Below are 25,601 nucleotides of genomic sequence, written 5' to 3' on the forward strand. Positions count from 1 at the left end.
CTTTTTATTTATTTTGTATCTCTATTAGAGGCTTATCCTTAAATTGTATTTGGAAAATAAATAAAAGGAAAAATCACATATTCTCATTATACTAAAATGACCACTGTTGATAAGCAAGTTAGGTATGGTCAGACTTAAAATATAGATTGAAGCATGCATAAAATTCACTTTATGTGCCTACAAGTCAAAAGTCATCGGGCACACTCTCCCATTATAGGAAGTGCTCTAAAATCTAGATGCTTCTCACACAGGCAACTCTGTGGTTTTCTCTGGGGTGAATAGCAGCATCAACCCCTTCTATCTGTATCCATAAGACAACAAATTTCCTGCATTTTCCAATTTTTCTTCATCTTCTACGTCCTCATTTGGGTTATTGTAAAAATCAAAAGAAATTAAAGAAATAGGTAAAGTAACCAGTTATGTTTGCTATTAGCAATAGCCTTGACACGTTCTTACTTTTTTCAAGAAACCTTCATTTACAACCCTATGGGGAGTAACCTCTCCCTCTGCTGTTCTGCTAGCATTTTCTTTGTACCTCTAATAATGCAGAAATGGGGTATGTCTTGAGTTAGAATTATTTATGTACATGTGTCTATTTTCTACCCTGGATTATAGGCCCCTTCTGAGCGGGGATCATATTTTATTCATTGTATTTTGCCCACATTGGGCAGGGGGACTTGCACTGTGAGAGCACTTGGCCAAGTGTAAAGCACTATCAACTGATGATGATTTGCATCAAGCATATTCTGAATTGTATTGCATTCTCTGTCAGTGAGGGTCATTACTACTCTTCTCCTAGAGCAACGTTTATGAAGTTAGAAGTTAGGAAATTCTTCTTTCAATGAGAGAGCAAGCCCAGATGGCAGAAATGTGGAGTCCAGATACATCTTCTCATTGTTCTCCCTGGAACAGATCCACTTTCCTAAAGATGGAATTGTCTCTTTGCCTTAGTCGCAATGTAAGTAAATAGAAGTCACCTTTTCTAATAAGACACTTCCTCTTTCATGATTTCTTAGACAAGGGCATGAACACACAAAACTTCTCATTATCTAAGTAACTGAGGCAGTGAAGAGTAAGGAAGTACTGAAGAAAAGGCATGGTTTATGACTTCTTTTTCAGTGGTTTGGAAATTCAAAGCTATGGAGAAGGGCAAACCATGGAAGGCTATTCCTGTAAATGCCCTCAGCACTCACTTAGTACAAGTCTTTTGTTCACACCTAAGGAAAATGAAATAGAGAAAAGTGAAGAAACATGCTCAAAAATTATGTGGTGAGAGAAAGAATCTCTGTTCTGAAATGAAATTTAGGTCAACCTATATGAAAAGTGAGGGGTCAATTTGAAATGATTTCGGAGTCTTCTAATTTTAGGCATCATACCTTTCTAATACCAAGCGTTATCTTGCCTTTGCTGCCACAAAGCTGACAGAAGGAGAAGAAGCCAGGACAGACAGGGGAGCGAAACAGTATCTTTAAATGAAGCTTCAGGAAATGCTGCTCTGAGGCCTCCCCAGAAGGCCTAAAGCTGAAAAGATTCTTGTGGAGAAGGTCACACTGAAACTCAAGTTTCGAGAACATTACACGTTCCTTTAGGCTGCAGGGTCATTGTCGTCTCAGGGTACCTGCAGCTAGTAGGACCAACTGCAAGATGCAGGCAACCTTGATTGCACCTGACATGGGGCCAGATCTGTCAATGATATGAAAATACTTACTTTATCTCCTTTCTCTTTATCACACACTTGTTATTTGCTTTCTATATCAGCTGTGCGGAAATTGGCTCTCTTTAATCACATTCCCGTCTCCATTTCATTACCTCCCCATCCCTATCTTCTGCACATCATAGCTTGTGCCTCTCTGTTTCTGGTTCCATTGTCAGCCTCACCATCCTTCCCTGCATGAATCTAGACAAATGCAGAAAGGCAAAAAAAAAAAAAAAAAATCACCAAAAAGAAAACACTTCTCATCCTCCCATCCCTAAGTCACAAATGGCAGAAAATCACATGTTAAAATTAATTAAACATAAATATGCATGGTATCTGATCAGAAAAAGTAAAAAAGTAGAGGGCTGTGGTTAAGAGGGAAGACTCTGAAGCCAGATTCTCTGGTTCAAACCCTGGCTCTGCCACTCCATCACTTAAGTTCTGTGTGTCTCAGTTTATCCAACTTTAAAATGAGAATGATGATGTTATCGACTTCAGTAGTTACGGTAGTGGTTTGGCTGTATAATAATAAGAACAAAAGTAATAGCCACTTAAATGACATAGAAGTTTGCTTCTCTTCAATATAGGAGTCAAGGGCTGATAAGGTGGCACCATGATTCTGTGGAGTTTGACTCCTTCTGTCTTTTTATTCTGCTCTCTCAAAAGGTGGCTTCCATCTCATGGACCATGATGGCTATTCCAGCTGCCACCAGGATATCTGCATTCTAGCTAGCAGAAGAGGATAAGAAAAAAGGGAATATGTCCTCATTTCCTTTAGGAGTATGATCCAGAAGTTCCCACATCACTCTCACTCACAATCCCATTGGCCAGAACCTAGTCAATGGCCACATCTAGTTTCAAGGGATGCCACATGCCTTGCTAAAACTTTATCACTATAGCAAGAGGGAAGAGCAGAAATTGGGGGGAAAACTAGTAATCTCTGTCACCCCAATGATTTAAAGCTGTGCAGATTAAAATAATTACATACAAAAACATTTAAAATAGTGCCTAAAACATAGTAAACCTGTGATGATTGTTAGCTATTAAAACAATAACAATACTAGTGAATTACTATTCACTAGTGTTTTCTTACTACTTTTGCACTATATGTTCATGGACAGTGAGAATCATGACAGTATTTAGACCCCTTAACTTAAAAATAACTATGCATTAATAAGAAATATATGTTAATTTTTTAAAACAAAAATAAATGAAAATTAAAAGAACAAAACTGTCCATCTAACCTTTCAATTATAAAAAGCTGCATTATTATTATGGAACCAGTTTTGAGCAGTGAATTTTTCTGTGTTATTTTCAGAAAATCTATATGTATACATCAAAATATTAACTAGGGAAATTAGAAGCTGGAATTCAAAAAAATCAATGTTTATATGGGCCTATGATCGCTTATGGTTGAAGGGCACTGAGTTTCTTAACAGAAAGAGTTTACAATTATAGAGCTATTTTCTTTACAAAAGATCAAAAGATTTAATTTGCTGGCCTAGCACTTCTTTAATCCAGAAACACACCCAACAGTGTTCACTAACACCTATGAGTATTTCTGACAGTATAAGGAAAGCCTCCTAATCTAAATGTGAAAACAACAACAACAAAAAAAACGAAAGTAATCTTTTTAAACCAGCAAGTGGCACAACTTTGGCCTGATTCGCTGTGTCTAAATTAGACTCTCTTCTCATACAAGAATCTTAGTTTCTTATCTCTAGCTCCTTAGGACAGTACAGAAGTTGATTTTTCTACCTTATGGATTAATTTATATTTTTATACTGTTTGTTACCATGAAACTTCATTAGAGTCTTAGAGATCTAGGTAGAACAGAGTACTGGTTTTGGAGCCAGACTATCTGGGTTTAAATCCTAACTTTACTTACTGGCCATGTGACCTTGGGCAAGTTACTTAACCTCTGTGTACATTAGATTTGTCATCTGAAAATAGAAACAATAATAGTATGTACCCCATACAGTAATTATGATGACTAATTAAAATAATATGCACAAGGTTTTTGGAGCAGAAGCATTCAGGAAGTGTTGGCTATTTAATTATTAATATTAACCAAGTCTTCTGAAAGTTTTACAGCATTGCAAATGTTAACCCTTTACTTTCACAAGGCTTTACCAACCACACAATTCTTTTATATCCACTGTCTCATTTTGTCTTCACTACTGTTCTCAATTGGGGTCAGTATCTCCATCTTAAACACAAGAAAATGGAGCCTCACTGGCAGGAAATAACTTGTCTAAAGTCACCAGCCCTTCAAACCATGGAGCTGGGGTTCAAGTCTATGACTTGGTACTCTTACAGATAAGCTTCCCTCTGCTTTAATCAGAGGAACACCAGTGGCGATGATACAGGAAACTTGGGTAATCCGGTCCAGGCAGCTCCTATGGAAAGAATCCCAAGCTATGCCATGTGACCACGCCTTTCTGGACACTCCTGATTAGGCCAGGCAGCGAGCACACGACTTGAGGGCAGTGCAGAAGCTCTACCCAGAGATGACAGCCACTTTCTATTCCAATCAGATTTTCTCTTTCAGAAATGTGTACATTTTTAGACCTGACATTTGCTTGGGAAAGAGACTCACTCCTGCTCCATAATCTTTATCACTCCCCACCTCAATTCCTTAAAGTAGGCAATTTTATTAATAATGAAAACATCATTTTAAGGCCCTTTTCAAACCTCATGCCTGCCCTTGAGTCTCAGCCATACAGAAATCCTAAAGATGCCACTAAAAGGAGACTTGAGTAGTTCTTACCAGAAGCTGGAAACATACAAAGGGAGGCCAGGGTGCTCAGGTGGCAACGTTCAGAAAGATGGTCCCGTGGTAATGTGGCTATTGTTGGGTAGCACCAGTACAGAGTGCATTTCTGAATTACGTTAAATGCAAAAGATGAACAAAATCTAAGTTCCTAGGTGCTAAAAGTTAACCCAGTTCCAGTTTCTGACTCAGTGTTAGATTCTGCCTATCTGGAAACCCATGAGTCTTGCTTCTTTAAGCTCCACAGGGCCCCCCTTGTTGTTACACGAATGGCCCAAAGTAATTTGATTGAATCTTTTTTTCTTGTCACAAAGCCTAAGACAGAGAGATACGTAAAATATGCATTAAAAGCTATGTTAGGACTTTTTGAAGCAAAAGTATTCTTTATTTTACATATTAAGCCATATAGACAGAGACACAAAGGGAGCTGATCTGCAATGACACAGAAGAATGAGGCAGAAGCACCAGGAAAAAGATGCAGAGAAGCAGAATCCTTCCTTTCAGCTCGTCTTTCCCTTAGGTTTTCTGACACCCAATGGCCTTATAACAAATTCTATTCTGGGGGCTTAAGCTAGCTCACATCAGATTTCTGTAGTTTACTACCAAAAATAGACCTAATGCCTATGTTTCTCATCTCAGAATCTGTGGGGAATTCAACTGGATTCACTCTGAATGAGCAATTCAGATATAAATACATAAATTAGCCCCAAATAGGCTATCTGAGAAACCTAGCGAAGCATTAGGTTTCACTGAAAATTCTGAAATTAGCTGTAACTGTCTTTGGTTTTCAGAAGATAGTCATGCACCCAGTGATATTCAACTAGGGTGAGAGACTTGTTGGCAGACAATGTTTTGTAAATACTGTAATGTTTCTGAGCAAAGAGCACTGGCACCTGGGTTAACAGATAATTGAGGCCAGGCACAGTGGCTCACGCCTGTAATCCTAGCACTTTTGGAGACCGAGGCAGCCAGATCACTTGAGGTCAGGAGTTCGAGACCAGCCTGGCCAACATGGCAAAACCCCATCTCTACTAAAAATACAAAAATTAGCCAGGCATGGTGGCATGTGCCTGTAATCCCAGCTACCCAGGAGGCTGAGGCAGGAGAATCGCTGGAACCCAGGAGGTGGAGGCTGCAGTGAGCCAAGATTGCACCACTGCACTCCAGCCTAGGTGACAAGAAAAACTCAGTCTCTACAAAAAAACAAAACCAACAACAAACAAAACAGATAACTGAATAGCAATCTTAAAGATAGATACCTCCAGAGACCCATAGATATTTAGCTCCTGGGAGTCACTCACATTCCAGAGTGGTGAAGGTGATGAAGTAGACACCTTCCCCTGCTGTCCCCAGATAGGATTGGTTCACATTCCAGAGTAAAGTTATCTCTATCTCTATCTCTCTAACTCTTTCGTTCTCTCCCCAGCAAAGAGGATGTGCAGGCATGCCAGCTGCCCTATGTAAGTTCTGAGTTTCACAATGTGGTATTCTCTCTTGTGCCACCTGTGCAGGTGTATCTGGCTCTCGCAAAATTGCCACATGGGGAATTGGGGTGTGGGAACTGACCAAAGATGCTCTATTAAGAGAGATAAGAGATCTATTTTCAGATCCGACTAGAGGTCTTGTATTTCTGTTAGAGTGTAAACGCATGCACACACACATAAATATGTACATACAAACATACATATATGCACATATGCAGACATATGGTGGCAAGCTAATTTGTTAGCTTGCAAGTATGTTAATGTCTCTAACGCTGTTCAGTTTCAAACTTAACACTACATCTCAGATTGCCCAAGACAGTCCTAGTTTATACCTGTTAGCCAGAGTAATTAATATATCTTCTTTCGCTCTCAAAGGTGTCCCTGTTTTGAAAGATAAAGTACATGGCCATCCAACATGTGACCCATATAATCTCAAGAAGGATCTTCAGGAAAGTACAATATTACCTAACCTTTTGGAGTATTTGATATTTGGTAATTTACTCCTTTAATTTGCCAATTCACGTTATTCTGGTTACATTGCCAGTGAAATAGTAAAATTGTTCCTTGAGGCTTCTACCTTTCAATTTCTGTAGAACTTGATGCTAGTGTTGAAGCACAGATCATCTTCTGCTTTGTTGTATAGTATATTTACTATACTTTTGTCCCCTATATTTGTCCACAATGTATTTCTTCATATATGTGTCCACTGACATTCATAGTGTGGAGTTCCACAAATAAATGATATATCTTTTGGATAAGGTAAATGATTATCCCCAAGTTTAACTGCTTCAAGATTCAGACTGTTTTCAGGTTTACTAAGAATATGATTTACCAATGCCAAAGTTGTGCAGCACCAACTCTCATCTTGCAGTTTAGACAGGTTCGCTATTGGTTTTCCTCTACAAATGGAAGATCGAGACACAACATTAAATCATTTATCCCAGGTTAGTGGCAAAAGGGAAAACAAAATCACAAAACATAGCTGCTAGAATTCCTGTTCAGCATTCTATCCTCAGTGTGAGCACGTTTTTATGTTATGTGCTTGCTTTGTGGACATCTCTGTGTGGCTGTATTTCATTCATTGTAAGACATGCGTATGAAATATTGAGCTGCCTTCAGTCTAATAACACAGCATTAATAATATTTCATTCTTAAGGATCATGTTTTATTTATAAAAGATAGGGGAAAGAAAACTGAAAGAGATACAGCTAAACAATAGAAGTAGCTATGACAGCTAGAGATTTTGGTAAAACTTAATCACAAGCTGGAAAAAAACTCAAGAGTAAAGATATCACTTGATATTAATAATATATACATACATATATAAAGATAGTTCCAGAATTAGAAATTTTGTTCAGACCTAGGATGGGAATGTGAATGCATTTAATAAAGTTACAATTTTTTTTAACCACCGGAAGGAGCATACTCCTTAAATTTAAAAACTAACGCATATTAAATTTCATTTGATTTAAATTACAAAATTTTCTACAACTGGAAGAGCCTGGTTCGCCCACAAATTACAAAAATAATGTGTTTTCTTTGCCATTCATTCCCAGACAAAAATGTGAGGATTCTGTGGGAATGCAGGAGAGTAACATTTCCAGAGCCTGTTTAAGTAGGTAGCTGAGTGGGTAGCACAGGTTCAGAATGAACAAAGAAAAACCATATTAAATTTATTCCCATGTAGTCTGAAAGAAAACAAACATTTAGTGGCCGAGCCCAACCGCCTTATTGTACTGAAGCAGAATTATGCAATGGATTGGGATGCAGAGCTGTAATTAGAAGTTGGGTGGCCTCGTGTTCACTGGAATGCTGCACCAACTCCACTGTGATGCACAGTAGCGTGTTTCCTCATGGTGTTCCTTATAAAGAAACAGGGAGAAGTGGTAATAATGAAGCGAAAATGAGGGGAGAGAGAGACATGATCTCATCTGTATTCACTGTAATTAGTCTACTAAAACTATTTGTTCTGGTCCCTGAATTCAAATTCAGATAGTCTGAAAAGAAAACCCAAGCTTTTAAACACTCATGCAAAACTACCTTTCCTGAAACATTTAATAATATTAATAAATATATCTTATTTATCAGTCTATTGGGTTCATGCAATTATATAGTACTGTAATGTAATATGTTTGATTTAATGCATAACCATTGGCCTACCGGGTTGGAAATCCAGATCTTCCATTATATTACTTAGGTCATTGAGACTATGGAATAGAACTAGGGTGAGAGCAGTTTCTGGTAAGCTTCCTCCCCTTTTCCCGGAGGCAGGGAGAGAATTATTCTTTGCAAAGTGCCTTAGGCTCTTTGGAGGACAGCTGCCATCATAATATATATTTATAATCATTTTGGAAATGAATAAGGTAAGGAAATGTTAGTAGCACTAGTAACTAATCCAATTCTGAATTTTGAGAGTAAATGTCTGAACTCTAATTCTTCCTGTGTCAGTTTTGGGTATTATAAAATACAACCCAATTATAAAATGTTTCATTATAGTGGTCTTTTTGCTGTGTACCTAGTGGTGTGCAGAGTTTTTCTCTCACTGTAAAACAGATACCCCACAACCAATAAACACCAATTGTTAACAGGATCCTGCTGTGATGTTTAATATACAGGGAAAAAAAAAGAAGAAAATCTAAACTGCAGCCTTAGGCTGGAAGTCTGTAGCTCAGCCATTTTGCATTTTAACCAGCCTAATATATTAAATATTTAGGCGTAGGGGATCTGTGAGAGTTTAGACCCAGCTATAATATTGGATTAACAATCAGGAAAAATAACTTCCCTATCTCAGAAGCGAAATTAAAGTAACAATAAACTGTGTGATTGACTGAATGTTATAACTTTGAGCTGTGTTTCAAAGATGTTCATCTTCCCGTTGTCTCAAATAGTGAGAGTAAAGTCATCATTTAATGTAATTTATCCAGCAATGAACAACCCAAGAATAAGAACGCCTAATAAATTGTATAAATGTGTTTTATTGATTCACAGCATTTTACATTACTCTATGTACATAGAAATATACCCCATTAATCCAGACACCACAATTTAGAGAATGAGTTAATATAGTTACTGAAGAGTTTAGAAATTGCTCAGACATAAGATCTCTGTTAGGATTAATGATGCAGCATTTAAACAAGTCAAGTGCTGAAAGGGAGAGGAAGAAGCTCAATGTCTTCAGATCCTTTTAGTTTGATTTTTGTAACTGGATTACTATTTTGGAATTCAAGTGTTGATAATAAGTTGTGTTAAAACTCACTGGATAAGAAAGTATTGGGGCCAGGCGCGGTGGCTCACGCCTGTCATCCCAGCACTCTGGGAGGCCGAGGCGGGCGGATCACGAGGTCAGGAGATCGAGACCATCCTGGCTAACACGGTGAAACCCCGTCTCTACTAAAAGTGCAAAAAATTGGCCGGACGCAGTGGGGGACGCCTGTAGGTCCCAGCTACTCGGGAGGCTGAGGCAGGAGAATGGCGTGAACTCGGGAGGCGGAGCCTGCAGTGAGCCAAGATAGCGCCACTGTACTCCGGCCTGGGAGCGAGACTCTGTCTCAAAAAAAAAAAAAAAAAAAAAAAAAGTATTGGGAAGCCAAATATTAATAGCATAGCTATTTGAACCTGACGAAGGTTTGAATCTCAGCTCTGCTCTCCCACTTATCTAGCCAAGCAAGTTATATTTAATGAAATTCTGCCTTTAGTGAACAAACGGGGAGAAACAGTTGCAATCATTATCTCACTTATATATGGAATCTAAAAATGTCAAACTTACAGAAGCAGAGAGTAGAATGGTGGTTGCCAAGGGTTGTGGGCGTGGAAAGAGGGGAGATGCTGGTTAAGGAGTACAAAGTCTCAGTTAAGACAAATGCATTCTGAAGATCTGTTGTACAGTATAGTCACTATAATCCATAATAATGTATTGTATACTTGAAATTGCTAAGAAATTAGATTTTAATAGTTCTCATCACGAAAAATAGGTATGTGAGATAAAGGGCATGGTAATAAGGTTGACTTAATAATTTCAAAATGTATACAGATATCAAAGCATCATATTGTACATTGTAAATACATACATTTTTTATCTCTCAATTATACTTTAATAAAGCAGGTGGAAAACACTTGGAATGGAGTCTGTTCAAGAAAATCTTGACAGTATGGTCATCATGTATATGTTCTTACTAAGACTGATTCCAATATACACTGATTCATTAAATTACAGAAACCCAAAGTACTCTTGACACTCAGACATTTATTCCACAAATAAATTCCACCACTGGTCCAAAATGATCCTGAAACAAGGCTGCCTGCGGGGTAGAAAGGAGAGACTCATCGCTCATAAAGGCCTGGAGAACGATTAATTTTGGCAAGTCTTTGAATATCTCAGAGCTTCATTGTCCTTTATTAATAAAATGGAGATAATAGCAACTGACAGCGTTCTGGAAAGAATTCAGTTAAATGAAATAATACTTCAATAAATAGTAATTTTTATTGATAGGCAAGGTATTAATATTAACATAATTTTAAAAACAAATACTTGGTATAGATGTTTTAATTATAGTCATTTGAACATATCTAAGAAATTGAAATTCAAATTATTATTTTTAATTTTTATTCTTTTTTATTATACTTTGTTTTAGGGTACATGTGCACGACGTGCAGGTTAGTTACATATGTATACATGTGCCATGTTGGTGTGCTGCACCCATTAACTCATCATTTAACATTAGGTATATCTCTTAATGCTATCACTCCCCCCTCCCCTTACCCCACAACAGGCCCCGGTGTGTGATGTTCCCCTTCCTGTGTCGATGAGTTCTCATTGTTCAATTCCCACCTATGAGTGAGAACATGCGGTGTTTGGTTTTTTGTCCTTGCGATAGTTTGCTGAGAAGCTGGAAACCATAAAATTATTTTTTTAAGCTGAAACTAGCATCATTTGTTAATCCATCCTAGTGTCTTTTAATAGCGTTAAAGAAGCTATGTTGCTTTTAATCTTTGCAGGTCAAAATTCAAAATGTAAATTATTTGCCTAAAATCACATGGCTAGATTATATCCCCTATGTCTTGATTCCTAGTCAAAGACCTTTCTGTTATAATGATGGCTTTTATTCCTCTTCTTTTTGTTCTCTTTATTTTTCAACAGCAGAATTATTTTTTCAAATGAAATCTTGCCTTGAGTCACAATACTTAAAACAGAAAAAGTGTAAAGGGATCACTCGCCTTTCACCAATGCTTTCTTTTAACAATTTCACACCTTTCATACCTTTTTTGGGAAACCCTAAGGCTCTGTGAAACACAGGCTGCAAACTGTTGTGTTCTAGACTGCTGCACTGTTTCTAAATGGCTCATTTGGGAGGAGAGGTTAAAAAAGTGAATATTCTTATTCATATTTTAAAGTAATAAATCTGGGCATTATACCATATTTTTCAAGGCTTTTCTATTATGAATTATTGAAGAAATTTAGGTTCAAGTATTAAACCTTATTACAAGGCTTTTTCTTCATGAAGCTTATGTGATAAAATATGTTCATCTGATTTAGAAGTGAATACACTTTTTCCTGTTATTTTCTAGCCTCTTTAATACCTTTCATGCCATTTTATTTCTCCTAAAAATGTCAATTAGAATATTATGAGCATATATATATGTGTGTGTGTGTATATATACACACACATATATATAGCTTGCTCTTATATATGTAAGATATAAGAGAGCAAGCAGTAAAGAAAATAAGTGCCTAGTATAGTTAGGCTAGTACTAAGCCTTTTATAGTTATTTTCTCACTTGATTCTTACGTAACATGAATGTACCTCGTTCTCAAATGCCCATGGATAAGAATGAGGCTGTATTAATGTTAATATCCAATCTTGTTTCTTTGTGTCCCACCTGCTCAGTAAAGAATTCCTAATCTCTTGAAAACCTCCATTCATGTATTGCTGGATATATAGTATGTACAATATGTGTTCATGAACCCACTGAGTGATCACCTATCATTGGCTTCTTCCTCTCATCTTTCACCAGTGTTGCCTGCCCTCTGCACTGCCCTGGATGCCTCTGCCTCCCCGACCTCTGCCTCCACAAAGAGCAGAATCTTCCCAGAATGAAAATGCAGCCTAGGCAGGGCACAGTGGCCCATGTCTGTAATCTCAGCACTTTGGGAGGCCAAGGCAGGTGGATTGCTTGAGGCCAGGAGTTCGAGACTAGCCTGGGCAACATAGCAAAACCCCATCTCTACTAAAAATACAAAAATTAGCCAGGTGTGGTGGCACACACCTGTAAACACAGCTTTTTGGAAGGCCGAGGCCCAACAATTGCTTGAACTCAGGAAGCAGAGGTTACAGTGAGCCAAGAGTGCACCACTGCACCCCAGCCTGAATGACACAGCAAGATTCTGTCTCCAAAAAAAAAAAAAAAGCAACCTATGGAGTAGGAGGAAATATTTGCAGACTATATATCTGATAGGCATTAATCTCCAAAATATATATAAGGAACTAATAACTTGATTTAAAATTGGGCTAAAAACTTAAATAGACATTTCTCCAACGATATATAAATGGACGACAGATATATAAAAAGATGCTCAATGTCACTATTCATCAGGGAGATGCAAATCAAAACCACAATGATATATCCTCTCACCTCTGTAAGGATGGCTATTATCATAAAAACAAAAGACAACAAGTATTGGTAAGAATGTGGAGAAATTGGAACCCTTACACCCTGTTGGGAGGAATGTAAAATGGTGCAGCCACTATGGAAAACAGTATGGAGGTTCCTCAAAAAATTAAAAATAGAACTACCATCCAATCCAGCAATCCCACGACTGGGTATATATCTGAAAGAACTGAAATCAGGATCCCAATGAGATACCTGCACCCCCGTATTCACTCAGCACTATTTATAATAACCAAGATGTAGAAACAACCTGTTTATTGAAATATGAATTGATAAAGAAAATGTGGCATATACATATAATGGGATGCTATTCAACCTTAAAAAAAGTGAAATTATGGCTGGGAGGGGCGGGAATTGAACCAGAGGGAGTTGTGGTGAGCCGTACCTTGACCAGCAACAAAGTGAAATCTGTCTCAAAAACCACAAAATGGACAACATGGATGAGCCTTGAGGACATTATGCTAAGTGAAATAAGTGAGTCACAGAAAGATAAATACCATAAGATTCCATTTATATAGGGTATCTAGAGTAGTCAGACTCAGAATCAAAGCGTGGAATGTTGGTTACCAGGGGCCAAAGGGAGGATGAAATGGGAAGTTACTAATCAATAGGGTTAAAGTTTCCATTAAGATGAATAAGCTCTAAAGATTCCCTGTACAACATGTACCTCTGATAAATTACAATGTATTGCACACTTAAACATTTGTTAAGAGGGCAGGTCTTATGCTAAGTATTCTTACCACAGTTAAAAAGAAAAGAATCCTCTCAATTCACCTCTGCTCCTGAGATGGCTCCTGTCATTTGGTAGCATGGAAGGACTGAGATGGAAACCACCACCGCTCCACTGAGGAATGCTCTGGGGAATGCAACGGCATAGTTAGTTGGAACCTAAAGTATTACAAAGAGCGAGAGCACCTTCAACTCTCAGGAAACGCTTGAGTCAGAACTTTTTGTAATCATTTCCTGAGCTCTGTCCAGAATGACTAGTCCCCTCATAGCACTTCCCATTGCCGAATAAAGTGGATTCATTGTATTACACTTCTTCTCCCCTTTGTGAATTCTCAGGGCTTCCAAAATTACATCACCAAAATTGTCTTGTTTGTCACACTTTGCCCAAGCCAGCTAAAAATTCTCTGTGTCTGAATCTTGGTTGTGAACAAAGTTCAGGGATTTTTGGTTTTGTTTGTTTGGTTTACTGTTTTTGTTTGTTTGTTTTTGCATTTCATATTTGTATTTCCTAGAAGTTTTCTCATTTCAAAGATAAAGCAGGATATTTAAACAGATACTTAGGGAAGAGGGAATATTGCTTAACTCATGCCAGACCTAAGTCTCAGTTATAACACACAACATACTTCTATCAACCTTGGGTGTTACTATCCCAATTCTACAGAAAAAAATAGGTACAAAGCAATGAAGTAACTTATGAAGCAACATAGCTAGTAAATGACATGGCTGAGATTTGAGCCCAAGTAGGCTCTGGTTAGAAAGTGCGTGATTTTTTTCTATTTGACAATGTTTCTCTTTACTATTACCCTGTATTTAGGCTAAGCTAACTTGCACTAGGTAACAAGTGGAGGGTGTTTGCTATTTAATGAAGGCCCTGTGTGTCAGTAGCTTTAGACCTTATATCATGGTTCTAGCAACAAATTTGCAAGGTACGTTTTGCCATCCCCATTTACTTATGAGGAATATCCTGAATCTGGCTGCCCAAAATCAGATTCTGAAATGAAGATTCTTGTGTGAGCGGTTTTTGAAGGAAGCACTCCCAACAAAATAGGAAAGAGGGTGAGGGAATCAAGGAAAAGGACAGAAAGAAGCCAGACATAAGTAGGATTTCAGTCAAAGTCCTGCTTCATGAAACCTCATATGGCAAGAGACCTCTGCAATGGCAGGCAAGACTTTCTAACTCCCACAACCATCGGTCATCAGCTAAGGACCATGGAGGTGTAAGGATGGGGGCTGGGTGTGAAAATGAACTAGGAGGCCCACAGAAGTCAGGGTAAAGGCCCACCAAGATAGTAAAAGAGACACCAGAAGATCTAGGAGGAGCACCACTTTGCATATTGGAAAGTAAAGTAACTTGGTAAAGTTCACAGAGACAGCGGGAATCTGAGCCAAGATTCCACGGCAGATACTTTCTGTAATGCCCTGCTAACGTTATCTAATGACAAAATTTATCTCCTAAAAAAGATTATTTGCTTTTAGAAATTTTGAATTGTCAGATAACTATCAATATCTGTAGAAGTTAGATGGGGATATGCACATCATGACTATACATTTTTTATATCCTTGAATTATATAGTTTCAGATAGTTTTTTAAATGATTGTTGAATTATTAAATGCATGTTCTAAGGTATTTAACCTTATAAATTCAACAATCAGGAAAAAATATTTTAAGGTTGTATGTCTCAATTTGTTTCCTGGATTTCTCCTGTATTTTTTTTTTTTAAAAACAGCTTTCTTAAGGTAAAATTGACATAAATAAAGTGTGTAATTATATATATATGGGTGTATTATGAAATCACACCACAATCAAAATAAAGATCATATCTATCACCTGCAAAAGGTTCCTCATGTCCCTCCTTCCCATTCTTCTTCATACCACCCACCCATCTCCCATTATCAGGCAACAATGATCTGAATTTGGTCACTGTAGATTAATTTGCATTGTCTAGAATGTTTAATATTAATAAATAGAATCACAAGGTTTATACCCATTTGTCTGGCTTCTTTCACTCAGCATAATTATTTTGAGATTCATTCATGGGTGTCGAAACTTTTGCCTTCCCTGGGCCACACTGGAAGGAGAATTGTCTTGGGGCCACACATAAAATACACTAACACTGACTATAGCTGGTGAGTTTAAAAAAAAGGTCTGTGGATAATTTTCGTGATATGTGCCACCACAGATAAGCAAAAAAGTTCTCACATTCAAAGGGCTGGACACAGCTGAAAGTTATACTATGTATCTATAGGTTATTCATTATTATGAATTAGTAGTATCCCACTGGACAATCAGACATGAGCATATTTATTTAATCACATCTGGATGGACATTTCTGTTGTTCCCAGTTTGGGAACATTACAAACAAAGCTGCTATGAACATTTGTACAAAACTCTTCGTGTGAATATATGTTTACATTTCTTTGGGGTAAACACCTAGGAACAGAATGGCTGGATTGTATAGTAGGGAATATGTTATAACAGATCCCCTTATTCATAGAGGATGTGTTTCAAGACCCCCAGTGGATGCCTGAAACCATGTATAATATCAGATCCTATATATACAGTACTATATTTTATTCTATACATGCATGTTTATGATAAAGTTTAATTTATAAATTAGGCACAGTAAGAGATTAACCATAATAATTAGTAATATAATAAAATAATACTAAGACAGTAGATCTGATAACCAAGATGGCTACTAAGTGACTGATGGGCATGTAGTGTATACAGCACACAAATACTGGACAAAGGGGTGATTCATGTCTTAGGTAGAACAGGGCAGAGTGGTACAAGATTTCATCATGCTACTCAGAATGGTGTGCAATTCATGATTTAAAACTTATGAATTGTTTATTTCTAAAGTTTTTCATTTAATATTTTTGACCACAGTTAACCACAGACAACTGAAACTGTGGGAAACAAAACTGAAGATAGGAGAGAAGTACTGTATCTATTTAACTTTTAAAGAAAGTACCAAATTGTTTTTTAAAGTGTTTGCAACTTTTTACATTCTCATCAGCAATGCATGAGTTCTAGTTCTTTCACATACATGCCCACACTTGGTAAGTTTAGTTTGTCTTTTTTATTGTAACCATTGTAAAAGGTTTATAATGGTATAGTGTCATTTTTATTTGCATTTCTCTCATGACCACTGATGGTCGACATCTTTTTTTTTTGTGCTTACTTGCCATCCTTATATCTTGATTACTGGAATGTCTCTTCAAGCATTTTTCCAATTTTTACATTAGGTTGTTTTCTGTCTTAACACATTTGGAATACTATAACAAAACACTATGGACTGGGTGGCAAAAAACAACAAAAATTTATTTCTCATAGTTCTGGAGGCTGGGAAGTCCAAGGCACGAGCAGATTTAGTGACTGGTGAGGGCCTGCTGCCTATTTCGCAGACAATCGTCTTCTCCCTGTATCCTCACATGGCAGAAAGGGTGAGGGAGCCCTCCTAAGTGTCTTTTATGAGAGCATTTACCACGTATTGATAAACCATCAAAATAGAGGTTAAGATTTCAAGATACGAGTTGGGAGTGGGTGCACAAACATCCAGCCTATAGCATTTTCTTAACATTGAGTTTAAGAGTTCTTTGTGTAAGCTGGATACAAGATTTTTATTAGATTTGAAAATACTTTCTCAAAATCTGTGGCTTTTTTTTCATTCTCTTAACAGTATCTTTGAAAAAGCAGTTTTAAATTTAGATGAAGTCAAATTAATTATAGTTTTGGTAAATTATCTTAGCAACTTCTGCCTAACCCAAAGTAACAAATATTTTCTCATATGCTGACTTCTATAAGTTGCCTGGTTTCAGTTTTACATTTAGTTTTATAATCCGTTTTGAGTAAACTTTTACATATGTTATGAGATATAAATAGAAGTTATTTTGGGGGCATATGGTTATGGTCTTTTTTCAGTATCATTCAGTGCAAGCAATATTCTTTCTCCACTGAATTTTCTCTTCACCTTTGATGAATAGCCTTCGTTCATACATGTGTGAATCTATTTCTGAGTTCTCTATTCTTTTCTATTATTCTATTTCCCTCTCTTTACGCCAATACCACACTGTCTTAATTACTGTAGCTTTAGAAGTATTCTTGAAGTCGGATAATTTTAATTCTACAACTTCCTTCTTTTTCAAGGTTGTTTGGTCTATTCTCTACCTTCTGCATTTTCACATGGATTTTAATGCCAGTTTCTGAACTTCTGCAAAACAACAAAAAGCCCTCTGGCATTTTTATTGAATTGATTCTGTAAACCAATTTGGGAGATTTAACATCTTAACAATATTGAGCCTCTGAACTCATACACATATTATGTTTCCCTATTTACTTAGGGCTTCTTGAATTTCTCTCAGTTATGTTTTGCAATTTTCAGTATGCGGATCTAGGGCATCTTTTGTCAGATTTATTTGCAGGAATTAAATATTTTGATGCTATTTTAAATATTTTAAATTGTAGCATCAGATTTTTTATTGCTAGTATACACAATTGATTTTTTTTAAAGTGATCCTGTATCCTGTAACCTTGCCAGTAGCATTTATTAGTCCTGGTATTTTTTTAATAGATTCCATCTATGAGTTTTGCTTCATGTATTTTGAAGCAAATTACTTCAAATGCATGCAATGTTATTACATGCATAAAAACATTTTATATTTCTAAGTCTTCCTAAAGAATTGATCCTTTATCATTATGAAATAACTTTCTTTATCCATGAATATATTTATACATAGATTTCAGAGCAAGAGTTTTTCTGATACTAATATATCCATTCCAGGTTTTCTTAATTAATGTTCATATGGTATATGTTTTCTATGCTTTCATTTATTTATTTTTTACCTATTTGTATCTTTATTTTTAAAGGGTGTTTTTTTGTAGGCAGCATAGAGCTGGGTCTTGGTTTGTTATCCAGTCTGATAACTGCTGATTTAATTGAAGTATTTAGATAATCTACATTAAATATTATTATTGATATGGTCAGATTTAAACCTATAATTTTGATATTTGTTTTATATTTATTCCATCTGTTTTTTTCTTTTTCTTCCCTTTCTGAATTGATTTAACATTTTAAGTGATTCAATTACATCTTCAATTGGCTTATTAGATCTAGCTCTTTATTTTTTATTTTAGTAGTGGCTGTAGGATTTATAGTATACATCTTTAACTTATCACAGTATATTTTCAAGTTATATTATACTACTTTGTTATAGTATAAGAATGTTACAGTGGTACATTACTCTAACTCTCATCCTTGCTTTTGTGTTATTATTGCAATATGTTTTACATTTTCAAATGCTATAAACGCCACACTGCTTTGCTATTGTTTTTGTTTTAACAGCCAATTATTTTTTACAATAGGAAAAAAATCTCATATACTTATTCATGCAGTTATAATTTTCAGTGCTTGCTGTTTCTTTGTGTAAATCTATATTTCCTTCCTCACTAAAGGACTTTTTTTGATGCTTCCTATATTGCAGACCTGCTAATGATGAATTTTTTCAGCTTTTTAAAATATTCTATTAAATTCTTATTTCATTTAAGTTTTCAAATATATTTTTACTATGGAATTTTGGGTTAATGTTTTTTCTTATATAACACATAAAAATGTTGCTTCACTGTCTTCTCACTTGCATTGTTGATGAAAATAAAATTCTGTCATTTTTTGTTTCTCTTATGTGTCTTTTTTGTTCTGGCTGATCTTAAGATTTTCTCTTCCCAGTAGTTTTAGCACTGATAAAAATGTGCTTTTTTGCAATTTTCCTCATAATTTTTTTGCTTAGGATTTATTGAATTTCTTGAATATGTGGGCTTATGGCTTTTATCAATTTAGAAAAATCTTGACCATTATTTCTTCAAATATTTTTTTATTTTCTGTCTCCAGGGATTCTAATTGCATACATAGGTCACTTAATATTTCTCTATAACTTATCAATGTCCTGTACTTTGTTATTTGATTCTTTTTCCTCTGTGTGTTTTACTTTGAATTATTTCTATTGCTTTAACTTCAAGTTCACTATATTTTCTTCTGCAATGCTAATTTGTCACCAGTCCTATCCACCATACTTTTCAACTCACACATTTTAGTTTTCATCTCTAGAAATTTGATTTGGGCATTTTTTATATCTTACATGTATTCATTTAACTTTTGGAACATATTATCTACAACCATAATAATTGTTTAATGTCCTCTTCTGCTATTCTATTTTCGATGTCAATTCTTGGTCAGTTTCAATTGCTTATTCTTTTCATTATGGATCTTGATTTTTCTGCTTCTTGCATGCATAATAATTTTTACTGGATGCCAGACATTGTGTTACCTTGTTGAGTACTGAATTTTTTGTATTGCTATATATATTATTAGCTTTTGTTCTAGGATACAATTATCTGCAAACAGTTTGAGTAAGTTAGATCCTGCTTTTAAGATTTGTTAGGCAGGACTGGAGCCGTGCTCAGTCTATGGCTATTTCCTACAACTGAAGAAAGGCCCTGTGTACTTTACTCAATGCCCTATTAAGTAAAGAATTTTTTATTCCAGCAGGTAGAAACTGGCACTATTCTTAGCCCTGTGTAATTGCTGGATGCTATTCCCTCTAATCCTTTCAAGGAATTCTTTTCCGGACCTTGAGTAGTTTGCTCACTTGAGTACACTGATCAGGACTCTTTAACTTTAACTTCAAGTTCACTATATTTCCTTCTGCAATGCTAATATCCAAAGATATCAAAGAATACCTTCTTCAGATCTTCAGAGTTATTTCTCTGTACAGATCTCTCTTATCCAGTACTCTGTGCAGCAAACTCTAGTAACTATATTCTCTTGGACTGTTAGCTCTGTCTCCTCAACCCAGGGAGATCACTGGGTTCCCCTCCCTACACCACAACCTGGAAACACTCTCACAGCTCTAATGTTGTACACCTTGTTCATTTCCTCTCTCCCAGGAATCACTGTGATGCATTGCCTGATGTCCAATATATTGAAAACCATTGTTTCATATTTGTACATTTTTTTATTTTGGCCAGATTGTAAATCCAGTTCCTGTTATTACATCTCGATTGAAAGCATAACTTCCTCATGATTTTTTAAAATTAGAAATATGGTTACTTTAGACATGTAGGAGTAAGAAGAAAATTGCCAAATACAAAGATAAACCTCAATAAGGTGTCACCTTTGAGAATTCAAGGACAATACAAAGACACAAGTAATAGGGGATAACAGGAAAAGATAGCACATTATAAATAGTTCTGAATCAACAAAGCACAAAGATTTTTCCTTTTTAAACATTTCATACCACAAGACTAGCAGCATCGTCTGGTCACAGTACATTTATATAAGGCTGACCTGCCTTAAAATGCATGAATCAACCTTTATTTAGAATTAATTTTTGATCCTTTAACCTTTTATAAATTCTTAGCTTCAAAATGTCAAAAAGCCTCAAAAGTTTACTCAAAGTGATGTAATTTCTTTTCATGGTCAAATTCTGCATTGTGCTTTTGAACAGTGAGTATGATTATTACACCTGTTTTAACTTACACTCCTTTTTTTTTTTTTTGACAGAGTATCGCTCTGTCGCCCAGGCTGGAGTGCAGTAGCCCAATCTTGGCTCACTGCAAGCTCCACCTCCTAGATTCATGCCATTCTCCTGCCTCAGCCTCCTGAGTAGCTGGGACTACAGGTGCCAGCCACCATGCCCAGCTAATTTTTTGTATTTTTAGTAGAGAAGGGGTTTCACCGTGTTAGCCAGGATGGTCTCCATCTCCTAACCTCGTGATCCACCTGCCTTGGCCTCCCAAAGTGCTGGGATTACAGGCGTGAGCCACCGCGCCTGGCCCAACTTACGCTACCTTTCATATACATTGTAAATGGAAGTGCCTTAAGAGTAATTATGTATTGATTCAATTTACTACAATGTTACGTCTAAACAAATATTGTCCTGCAATACCTAAACCATTAAGCAAATAATTTTGTAATTGATCTCGAAAAAAAAAATTTGAGCCAACCAGAAAATCTGTCCAATTATTTTACCTCTTATTTCCTGCCTACACTCTTAGCTTCTGCTCAGTTTTGCTCTATACTTTGCCCTATGAAGCTTGAGCAAGCCCAAAAAAAAAAAAAACCCATGTAAGGATCTGCAGGTATTCATTACTAAGAGCTGTGCCCAACAGATGGCAGAGGCAATAAGGTCTTAGTGAACCAGGCACTAAACCCAATCAAAAATGAAGATGATGAGTAATGTCAGCACGATGGCTGACTAAAGGTGCCTAATGTTTGTCACCTCATAAAAAGGACCAAAACAATAAATAAGCAACTACATTTCAGCTAGAGTCTGAAGGAGAGCACTGGAGTATGGGCAGGGGTGGAGGAGAGTAGAGAAAATGATATGGAGAACAGAAACTCAGATTGGCAGCATAAAGGGAAGAAAATGATACACCTCTTCCATCCCATCTCCCTAGTTGAGATCAGCTCCAAACTAAGAAAGACTTCTCCATGCAGGGAAAAGGTAAACAGGAGGCCCCCTCCGTTTGCCACTCCATTACCACTGTAGATACCCGAAGTCTCTACTATTGGACAATTCTGCAGTAATACAAGGCCCTGAGCCCAGTTTAGGAAACTGCCTGGAGTTCACATGGCTGCATTATTCCAGAGGAGAAACCCACCCCAAACCCCCAGGACCCATCCACCATACTGTGATGCAAGCTGCTATGGCACACTGCCAAATTGAAACTGAAGTCACTGCTAGAGTACATTCTGCTCAGGGGGACAGTAGCCACTGTGCTCCTCCATTTCTGAGGCTGCACTGCCATTCCACCATGCTCACACACCTGGCTACAGTGCCACAATATCAATAATTAGAAGCTAGGCAGTATAACAGCTGTAAGCCCAGCACCCAAGCCCAGGTAGTGTCCTATTCTCCAGTGTACAGGTGGTTGTGCACAACAGGGATGCTGAGGCAAAGCCAATGAACCCCCTTCGTTTGAGAAGCAGCCCACTGTCCTGGCCCCAGCAAAGCCATACCACTGCCACCACAAACTTCTACAGCCGAGGCCACTGAGAAACTCACAGGCATCACTGGCATTGATTACAGCTGAAGAAACCCCATGAAGCATACTTTGCACCTACCTAGAACCAAAGCCAATGCACACTACTCAACTGACATCCTAGGACACATCTGCAAGGGAAAAAAAAAGAAAAAAACTTTCTCTAAAAAAGCTACCCCATAAAAATGCAAGTAACAAGTGTTCCACCAGATGTGCAGATATCAAGATAGGGACACAAGAAACAAAAAAGCAAGAAAACATAACACCCTCAAAGAAGCACAATAATTGTCTGATAACTGACCTCAAAAAGCAAAAGAAAATTTAGGAAATGCCTGAAAGGGAGTTTAAAATAATAATTTTAAGGAAACTCAAGGAGACACAAGAGAATACGGGAAATGAAATGAGGAAAACAATTCATAATCTGAATGAGAAAGTCAACAAAGAGACAGATATTATTATAAGGAACTAAATAGAATTCTTGGAGCTGAAGAATTCAATAAATGAAAGGAACAATACAACTCAATACAACTACCACCTACAACAGCAGACTGGATCAAGCAAAAAAAAAAAAAAGTGGAATTTTTGAATTTAAAGGCAGATCTTTTGAGATAACCCATTCAGAGAAAACAAAAATTAAAAAGAATAAAGAATGCCTACAGATCTTATGAGACACCGTTAAGTAAATATTCACTATGCAATTTTCAGAAGGAGATAGGGAAAGGCACAGGAAACTTATTTAACAAAATAATAGCTTAAAATTTCCCAAATCTTCTGAAAGATATAGACATCAGATCTAGGAAGCTTAATGGTCAAATTCAGTGCAAACAGATCATCCCCAAGGACATTATGATCAAACTTCAAAAGTCAAAGACAAAGACAGAATTCTAACATTAGCAAGAGAAAAGTGTCAAGTCAGATATAAGGGAATCCCCATTAGACTATGAGCACATTTCTTAGCAGAACCTTGTAGGCCAGGAGACAATAGGACAATATAATCAAAGTGCTGAAAGAAAAAATAAATAGTTATATCTTGTCATCACTGCTGAGTTCTCTTCTCCTAGACACTCAACATCTGTGGTGCTGTGACTGGCAGGTATTAGGATATCCATAGCTAAGATGCCAGGATCCTGACATCTTAGAAATGGACAAATAAAATTGGGTTATGTGGCCACATAAAAATCATCATGTGCCCTCAGTTTCCTGACCAACCTGGTGCTTCTGCATGTGGTCCCGCATGGCTTGGTGTGCCCCCTTATCTTGGATCTACTTACAGAAACATTGTAATAACAAAGAAGTCCTGGCTGCAGCTGGTGCTCTCTTGAAAGTGACAAATCCTGACTGGAGACTAACCAACTTAGGTTATTACAGCAACTCATGATAGAACAACCCTGATCCTAGGAAGAAGAAGACAACAGCTAATTCCACTGCCTGCAACATCCTGGATAACCAGAGGTTTTTTTTTTTTTTTTTCTTCCAAGACAGATTCTTGGTCTGTTGCCCAGGCTGGAGTGCAGTGGCACAATCTCCATTCACGGCAACCTCCACCTACTGGGTTCAAGTGATTCTCCTGCCTCAGCTTCCCCAGTAGGTGGGACTACAGGCACACACCACCACACCTGGCTATTTTTTGTATTTTTAGTAGAGACGAGGTTTTGCCACGTTGGCCAGGGTTCTCAAACTCCTGACCTCAGGTGATCCACCCACCTCGGCCTCCCAAAGTGCTGGAATTACAGGCATGAGCCACCATGCCTGGCCAGCCAGAGGTGTTGAGTGTGTCCACACAACAAATTCACTGCTAGCATAACCAGCATTAGAGAAAGCCAGAACACTAAACATATCTACAACCAAAGACTCTCACAGAGTCTACGTCACCTCCACTAGAGCAGGTGCTGGTATCCATGGCTGGGAGACCTGAAGACAGATCACATCACAGTACTCTTTGCAGACATTCCCCAGCACCAGCCCAGGGCCCGGTAGCCCCACTGGGTGGCTAGAGCCAGAAGAGCAATAACAATCATTGCAGTCTGGCTCTTAGGAAGCCCCATCCCCAGGGGAAGGGGGAGAGCACTATATCAAGGAATCACCCTGTGGGACAAGAGAATGTGAACTGCAGGACTTGAGTTCCAGACTTCCTAATAAAATAGTTCACGCAAATGAGAAGGAACCAGAAAAGTAATTCTGGTAAGATGACAAAACAGGTCTCTGTAACACCCACAAAAAATAATACCAGCTCCCCAGCAATGGATCCAAACCAAGAAGAAATCTCTGAATTGCCAGATAAAAAATTCAGAAGGTTGCTTATTAAGCTACTCAAGGAGATACCAGAGAAGGGTGAAATTTCTTAAAGAAATTTAAAAAAAAAATACAAGATATGGATGAAAACTTCTCCAGAAAAATAGATCTTATAAGAAAAAACAATCACAACTTCTGGAAATGAAAGACAAACTTAGAGAAATACAAACTGCACTGGAAAGTTTCAACACTAAACTAGAACAAGTAGAAGAATAAACTTCAGAGCTTGCAGGCAGGCTTTAGAATTAACCCAATCAGACAAAGACAAAGAAAAAAGATTTTAATAAATGAACAAAACTTCATAAATGAAGGAGAGATAAGGTCTTTTTCAGACAAAGGCTGAGAGAATTCACCACTACTAACCCAGAATTACAAAAAATGCTAAAAGGAGTTCTAAATCTTGGAACAAAACCTTGAAATACACCAAAATAGAACCTCCTGTATTAGTCCATTCTCATGCTTCTCTGAAGTAATTCCTGGGAATGGATAATTTATAAAGAACACAGATTTAATTGACTCACACTTCTTCATGGCTGGAGAGGCCTCAGGAAACTTACAATCATGGTGGAAGGCACCTCTTCATAGGGGAGCAGGAGAATGAGGGCTGAGAGAAGGGGGAAGCCCCTTATGAAACCATCAGATCTCATGAGAACTCACTTGCTATCACAAGAACATCATGGGGAAAACTGTCCATGATTCAATTATCTCCACCTGGTCCCACCCTTGACGCACGGGGATTATTACAATTCAAGGTGAAATTTGGGTGAGGACACAGAGCCAAACCATATTATTCCACCCCTGTCCCCTCCCAAATCTCATGTCCTCACATTTCAAAACACAATCATGCCCTTTCAACAGTCCCCCGAATTCTTAACTCATTAACTCAAAAGTGCACAATCCAAAGTCTCACCTGAGACAAGG

At 37.3% G+C, this 25,601-nt stretch overlaps 1 pseudogene; it reads left to right on the forward strand.

Annotated features, from left to right (window-relative positions):
- Positions 1-25,601, forward strand: part of LOC116476661 (neugrin-like) — a 31,635-nt pseudogene that overhangs the window by 143 nt on the left and 5,891 nt on the right.

The sequence above is a fragment of the Hylobates moloch genome, unplaced genomic scaffold (assembly GCF_009828535.3).
Source record: "Hylobates moloch isolate HMO894 unplaced genomic scaffold, HMol_V3 SCAFFOLD_2, whole genome shotgun sequence".
NCBI classification, from domain to species: domain Eukaryota; kingdom Metazoa; phylum Chordata; class Mammalia; order Primates; family Hylobatidae; genus Hylobates; species Hylobates moloch.